This window comes from Sciurus vulgaris (assembly GCF_902686455.1).
Source record: "Sciurus vulgaris genome assembly, chromosome: 13".
Lineage (NCBI taxonomy): Eukaryota > Metazoa > Chordata > Mammalia > Rodentia > Sciuridae > Sciurus > Sciurus vulgaris.
The window spans coordinates 75754432-75762652 of record NC_136474.1 but is presented as its reverse complement, the minus strand read 5'-3'; the positions used below and the strand labels follow the sequence as shown (position 1 = coordinate 75762652).

The window sequence follows — 8221 nt, the reverse complement described above, 5'->3', positions numbered from 1 at the left end:
TGAAGGTCAGAAATTCCATGCTGGCAGACTTTAGGGGAATTCATGATTCGTTCATGGGACTCTTCAAGATAATATAGCTAGACTACACATTTGCTTCCAGTTTCATGGGGAACTAGTATGTTCAGTAGGCATGGAAAGTTATCCAGTATCGGGAAAAGCAGACCATGGGGGCCAGCTTGCAAATATTTCCACAATGTGGTAAAAAGGTTGGACTGGCAGAAAAGTCAAACAAGTAGACCCACCTTACATGTTCACCTTGACCATTCGCATAATCTTAAAGAGAAAGCAAACCCTGGAGCTGAGGGCACCCACACATGGCCGTGAATAACACATCCCTCACACCCAGACACGCAGAAGCAATGCAGGAGCCCTCACATGAAGGAACGTATAGAAACAGACATCATTCTACAAGGCACAAATGGCTCCACAACACTCTTAAGGTGGCAGTAGTGTACATGTCTGTGTGAAAAAGAAATCAAAACCTGCTCACTCGGTCTGATTGATGTGATCTAAGATAATCGTTGTTCAAAACAGGTCCTTCAGCCCACGTCTGCAGTGGCAGGTAGGGATGCTGCAGCCCGGAGATATAGTACGGCATCAGGTCTTACTCTCTGCCCAGCACCGTTATTGCACCTAGGCAGAACCTCCATCTCCCACCTTGCTGCCAATGCCACCATTCTCCATGTGGAACTGAGCAGCTTTGCCAATGGCTCGACTTCCTTCATGAAAAGTCCCTTTCTCAGGCTGCTGAGGCAGCTGCCTTTAAGGTGTGGCTCTTCCAGACACTCCAGCCAGCTCCACCTCGGAGGCACAGTCTTCTAGGAGCTCTGGACCCTGCCCCCATTTATCTCCAGCAATAACCCTTATCTCCAGCCTACAGTCTCATGGCCCAAGATAGGGGGTGATTAGTGGCTCTTTGCCTCAACCTGAAACAGTACTTCCTCTTGCAACTCTCTCCCTCCCTTTTTAACTATCCAGTTTTGTAGTACCATGGGAGTTTTTTTTTTTTTTTGACCTCCAGAAACTTTGTTGAAAAAGTTGATCACGACCTCTTGCCTGAAATCACTTTTTTCTTTTAGCTTCAACAATGCCTCACACACTCTCCTGGTTTTCCTCCTACCTTTCTGATGGCTACTTTTCAATCTGCATCTCCAGGTCTTCAAATATTGGGATTATTTCTTAAATTTATGTTTTACTTGACACTTAGATAGCATGTGCTATCCATACTCATTAAATGACCTGTGTTCTGCGTGCCTTCCAGATATTACTGCTTCAGTGTCTCCAAGTCTCAATTCTCATATGCCACGCCCATTTTCACTTTCACCCAACGCCATGGCCATCAGCATCATTGACTCACTGATGACTCCACGTGCCCCACTGTTTCCCTAGAATTCCAGGCTTGTTCAGCCAACTTCCTGCTCAACATTTCCATATGCACATCTAGAAGGAATTGCCACCTGAGCCTTTCCAAAACTAAACTCTCCCTTCCCACATCAGACCCAGTCTCTTCCTACAAGGCAAATGGCAGTTCTATCTGTTCTAAGAGGCTCAGGCCAAAGATTTGCAGCCATCTTTGACTTCATCATCATATTCTTTAGGATCACCTTTGGTCAAAAGTAGCCTGAGAATTTTCTCTACCTTCATCTCTGCATCCTAGTGCAAGCCAAAGATTATCTCTCATCTGAAGAAAGAACTTTCTGACAGGCCATTCTTCTACCTTTGCCTTCGCATTGTCCATTCTCTACCCAGCATCCAGAAAGGTCAGGATTCCCCATTTGCTTCCCATCGTGCATAAAATACATCCAAATTCCTTTCTACCGCCTCAAGGCCTACAGTGATTTGACCCCCCCCATAATTCCCTGACTTTATTCTCTTATTTCTTGTCCCACTACCATTGACCAACCTGCTCATACTCTTCCCTATGCTCAGGAAATTCTGTCCTGAGACCTTCACAGGGTAGGCCCCTCACCTCCTTTAAGTTTCTGCTTAGTTCTTACTTCCACAGAGAGGCTTTTCTGGCACTAAGACAACAGCTCCCTCCACTCTCTTCCACCCACCTTAACATTACTTCATTTATCCTTTCACTTCACATTAGTTTACCTTGACTGTTTTTCTCATGATACCTACTTACACATTTGTTATAAAGTATACTGATTTTCCCAACAGATAAGACACTGTACCTTATTCATTGTTGTATCCTCAGTGTCCGAAAAAAAGAGCCTGACACCACTCAGTATTACTACTTACTAGTGAAGGAAACTTTACCAATTATTCCCTTTTGGACTTTAGTCATTTGGAATTAAATCTCTGCCATCCAAAAGCAAAGGATTTGACCCTTAAAAGGAAATATGACTGTCATTGCAACTGTTACTTGACCACATGGAAAGGTGATAACTCACTTAAGTATAGCTCCAATGACACACTGGAAGAGATTTCCCAGCATGCCGCCTGAGAGAAAGTACTCTGTGGAATTGGAAACTGTTATATGGAACAAGATTTCAAGTAATTTTGAAGGAATGGGGCAATGTAAGTGATTTCGAATTCACATCTCTCTCCCTGACACAGTGGTTAATTATTATTTCTCAACATGTGTTTTCAGTTCTTCCAACACCTCTACTTTTGGCTTCATGTTGACAAAAGAGACGTGTGTCAGTTCACCACTAGTTTAAAGCAGCTACTTACTATGTTTCTCCAGAATGGTGTTTTTGTCAAGGAGCTATCATAATTAATTTAAAACATATTTAATGCCTTGGATATGTTATATGAGTGGGAGAAAGAAAGAATGAAAACCTAAGGGTGTTGAACTCATCCCAACTTGCCTTAAGATTTTCCTGGTTTTAGCAATCAAAGTCCTGTGTCTTGGAAAACCTCCCAGTTCCAGGAAAATCAGGATGGTTGATCACCCTATAAAAATTACCCTGAGTAATGTGGTAAAGAGCAGATTGTAGAGTCATATATTGAGACAGGAAAAAAAAAAAAAACCTGTGGGAAGAAACATGTAAGGGAATAGAATTAAGATTTCTCTTTTGAATTGTCACTAGGTTGGCAACTAAGCAACCAAGTGGTGGCTGGATAAATGAATCCAAATTGAAAGAAGAGGTCAGAGACAGTGTTATAAGGCTTAGACCCTTCATCTTAGAGACAGTAGTTTTGAGTCATGGAACTCAGGGACATTACCCAGGGAGTGGGCATGACACAGTGGCTGCAGACTTCTCTTCCCAGGAGCTTTGCTTTATGAGAAGCTTTCAGAAAAGTACCTGGCTGAGCACATTCATTGAACAGTTGTGATGGGACGACCTGGAGGTACTGCAATAGACCTCAGGTGATGGGAACAGACATTTTTTTTTAAAGTGTAGTAAAAGGCCTTTTCTATTTAAAAAACAATATAGTATCCAGGTCAGAATCCCCAATTTTAGTTTTGCACTCACTCAGATCACAGTCTTCTAAACAAAAATCAATGGTTTCCAGTTCCAAACGGCCTCTACTCTAAAACTGCAATATAACCTTTTTCAACCTATCACAAAGATATCCATAAAGATGATACTTTTTAAAAGATTCTCCATGACTTCGGAAGGCAAAACTGTCAGAAAACATCACAACAGATTGTGAGAAGAATTGATACTAATTATTAGGCCGATAGAACTACAGTAGGAAAAACTCACATTGCACAACTCAGGTTGGCTCTAGAAAAGAGGTAACTTGACTGAAACAAAGCAGTCCTTCACACCTCTAGGTAAAGAGGCAGGTCTTTGCTTTACTGCCTTCTGAATGTTTACTGCAAATTATTAGGACTAAAGAACAAAGGTAAAATAAAAAGAAGAGGAAAGCAACAGCACAATGTTGTAAACTGAAATGTAAAGTCAAGAAACAACTTCCCAGAGGGACCCAAGGGTGCTGAATCCCAAAGGTGTAAGGAAAGCTCAGAAACATCCTGATTTATACCACAGAAGTTAATTAACACCTAATCAGCTTACATATTGGTGGCATCGAGGGCCTCTGAAGGCGAGGTGGAAGTGAGGCTACAGAGAAGAGCATCAATTATACTTTGTTCAAGAAGCTGTGAATGCCCCACGCCCACCCCCGATTCCACACGGTTGGATACCTTCCTCTTCCCATCTTGCAGAAGAGAGGTTTACTCTCCAAAGAATGTAGGAACAGGCAATCTTCAGATAACACATTTTTCTTATTAGCCACATTTTTTAAACTTCTAGATTATATCATCTTCACCAATCCATTCTTTGTTTAGCATGTACATATTCATAACTTAGGAAATTGTTATGTGTCACTGGTAGATTTATGGAGGATTTAGAAATTTATCTATCTTGGGGGCTCAACCAGGTTGAAATGATTGAAATAATCTGCCAAATCAGTGGTGTTACATAACATGGAAAATCACAAAGTTAGAGCAACCCTCCAAAGGCAAACCTCAAAGTCTCCCTTGGATCTTGATTCATGAGTAATCCTGTTATTATTATTATTGTAGATTTTGGTTGTATGCTAAGACAGAAGCTGAGAATGGACATTAGGAGGAGATTGGGGAAAAGTGGAAATATTGGGTGGGTAGATTCATCTATAAAACCTGGTAAGAGTTTTTGTTTTTGAGTAATTCTTGAAATCATGTAGAGTCAGCACCCATGTTTTCTTCTCAAACATCTTGAAACTAGTATAATCCCCAATAATTATGTGATCAAACATTGGGACCCTTATCTGTCACAAGCCAAATGTATTGAATTATATGATAGGAAAAGATTAACAAAAGCAAATTCAGTGGCATGGAAATAAGAGAGGGAGGCTGAGGCAGGAGGATTCCAAGTTCAAGTTCAGCCTCAGCAAATTAGCTAAACCCTGTCTGAATATAAAAAATAAAAAGGACTGGGGATGTGGCTCAGTGGTTAAACTCCCCTGGGTTCAATTCTCTTATCGAAAGGAAAGAAAGAAAGAAAGAAAGAGAGAGAGAGAGAGAGAGAGAGAGAGAGAGAGAGAGAGAGAGAGAGAGAGAGAGAGAAAGAAAGAAAGAAAGAAAGAAAGAAAGAAAGAAAGAAAGAAAGAAAGAAAGAAAGAAAGAAAGAAAGAAAGAAAGAAAGGAAGGAAGGAAGGAAGGAAGGAAGAAAGAGGGAGGGACGGAGGGAGGGAGGGAGGGACGGAGGGAGGGAGGGAGGGAGGGAGGGAGGGACGGAGGGAGGGAGGGAGGGAGGGAGGGAGGAAGGAAGGAAGGAAGGAAGGAAGGAAGGAAGGAAGGAAAGAAAGGGCAAGAAATGCCTACTCCTATTCTCTGTTCAGAAGACTCAAACTACATTTGAAGACTATTTAGAAAGGAACAATATTACAACTGCAAAATGTCAAAATTTAAATGATATGCTAAAGTTATATTCAGCAAAAATCCTCACAGTTTTAAATGCTTTATTATAGAAAAAATTCAATGCAAGAAACTATGAAGAAAAAAACAATAAAAAGAAGGAAATTATAATAAGAGCAAAAACCAATAAAATATTAAAGTGATAAATGGCATAAATATTTCTTTAAAAATTCAATTTCTTTGTTCTTTAAAAAATTAAATTATAAATATGGAAATATTTGTTGAGGGCTAATCATTAAAGAGGAGAAAGCATAAATATATAGCATCAAAAGTTGTGAAAATTCTCCAGAAAATATAAGGCAACTTTTTCACTATTTGTGACTAAAAGATCTGACCAGAACAATTTTAAAGGAGAAAAAGTTTATCTAGGGGCTCACAGTTTCAGAAGGTCAGCTCCATTTCTCAAGGCTCAAGATGAGGCAAAACATTATGGAGGAAGAGTGTATCAGAGAGAAGCAGCTCACTAGATGATCAGGAGGCAGAGACTCCACACTCCAGAAACAAATACATACCCCATATCCCCGCCCCTGAAGAACAAGTTCCTCCAGCCACACTGCACCTGTCTCCAGTTACCACTCAGTTAATCCCATCAGGGACTGATTCACTGATTAGGTTAAGGCTATAGCCCAGTCATTTCTCCTCTGAACCCTCCTGCATTGTTCTCACACACGAGGTTTTGGGGTACACCTCACACCTAAACCATAACAGCAGCTAAATCTAACTGAGAAATTTAGTAAAGCAAGAACTGTGGAAGAAATAAATTGTTTCCAGTGAATTATTTCAATAAAGATCAGTCCCAGCAGCCTGAACCTCAGTCCTGGTCTCTCGCCTCTCTTCTGAACAACATGATCTTCACCACCGGTTCCACTACTTTCTCCACCAATTGCCAGTCCCTGGCCTCTCTCTGGTCACCCAGTCACTGGGCCAGCCCTGCCAGTGACGCTGCCAGCTTCTATGCAGGTGCCAGTGACAAAGCTCCTGGACCTCAGCGTCCTGCTCCACCAGATTCTGAGACTGCTGGAGGTGCCTGAGCATGGCGGCGGGGACATCCAGGGTTCTGGGGGGAAAGGCTGCATCCAGAGTAAGGAGACCATGCAAGACCTCAACTATCGCTTGGCCTCCTACCTGGACAGAGTGAGGAACCTGGAGGGCAAATCCTGGGATATCTGGAGAAGAAGCAGCCCCAGGTCAGAGACAGTGGGCATTACTTCAAGATCAATGAGCAGTTGCATCTTTGCCAATTCTTTGCAAATTCTTTGGACAAAACCCTCATCATTCTGTAGACTGACAATACTTTTTTTGCTGCTAATGACTTTAGAGTCAAATAGAAGAGATAGCTGGCCATGCTCCAGTTTGTGAAGAGCAATATCCCTGGGCTCCTCAAGGTCATTGATGATACCAATATCAATCAGCTGCTGCTGGAAATTCGTGGTCTCAAGAAGGAGCTGCTATTCATGAAGAAGAACCATAAGGAGGAAATCAAAGGACTTCAAGTTCAGATTGCTGGACATGGGTTGACAGTGGAGATGGATGCTCCCAAATCTCAAGACCTCAGCTAGATCATGGTGGACATCTGGGCCCAATATAATAAGCTGGCTCAGAATAACCAAGAGATCTCAACAAATACTGGTCCCAGCAGATCAAGGAGAACACAGTGGTCATCTTGCAGTCCTGCGAGATTGAACTGCTGAGATGACAATCACAGAGCTGAGATGCGCAGCCTAATCCTGGACTCCATGAGAAATCTGAAGGCCAGCTTAGAGGACAGTCTGAGGATCATGGAGGTCCACTATGTCATGCAGATGGAGCAGTCCAAAGGGGTCCTGCTGTACCTGGAGTCAGAGCTGGCACAGACTGGGGCAGAGAGACAGCACCAGACCCAGAACTAAGAAGCCCTGCTGATATCAAGAGCAAGCTGGAGGCTGAGATCGCCACTTATGGCTGCCTGCCGAGAGACCGGGAGGGCTTCAATCTCATTGATACCCTGGACACTGGCAACTCCATGCAAACCATCTGAAAGACTACCATCTGCAGGATGGAGGGTGGCAAAGTGCAGTCTGAGACCAAAGGCACAAAAGCGCTGAGGCACTGAGGCAGCAGAAGCAGGGGATTTTTCCAAAACTGGGGACCAATAAAAGTACAGAAGTCAGAAGACATTTAAAAAAAAAAAAATTAGTCTCAGACAGTTGTTTTGGTAAGTTTGATTTGATCATATATTTAAGTGTGAGATAATTCCATTTCAATTGAAGTTCTTCCCAGTTCATTTTGAAACCAAGGCATTACCTTTGTATGAAAACATTAGCAGAATTAAAACCACAGACCAATTTTACCTAAACTCTAAGACTCAAGTCTTAATGTGAGCCTTTGTTCCAACATTCAATAAACCATGATCCAACTACTTTCTCTGCTCAGTTTAGGAGGTTGGCAAATATCCAGCCCATGTCCCATTTTGACTCAATCATTTCCGCATTCTGAGATCTGACACTTCCAACGCTCCACTTCCACTTACCAAGCTCAAGACTCATTTGATGGGAAAGGATTTCTAACTCTCTTGTAATGGCAAAGTCCAAGAATAGAGTGATTGCAGGAGTGGCTGGATCCAGGGACGCAAGACATGGCAACAGATCGGGCCGCTGCACACGTGCACTCAGCCCACACTCCACTCACAAAACCACACCTCTGGCACAAGATGCACCCACCTAGGACAGGTCTCTCCTTTACACAGTGCTAATTATTTGTTATGCTCTGCGCTCAGCTTAAAAAGACACCTTTTCCTGATTATCAAAAACTCTTGGAATCAACAGAGTAGAGGAAGGGGATACAGAGGGAAGGAGGAGAAGAGGGCATGAGGAAGTACTAGGGAAT

At 42.4% G+C, this 8221-nt stretch overlaps 1 pseudogene across 1 annotated transcript; it reads left to right on the top strand.

Moving 5' to 3' along the window:
- The first annotated feature begins 2441 nt into the window (after positions 1-2441).
- On the top strand, positions 2442-7448 carry LOC306643129 (keratin, type I cytoskeletal 18-like; annotated as a pseudogene). Its single transcript has 3 exons — positions 2442-2526; positions 6273-6490; positions 6694-7448. The product of its transcript is annotated as a keratin, type I cytoskeletal 18-like (transcript).
- The last annotated feature ends 773 nt before the right edge of the window (positions 7449-8221 follow it).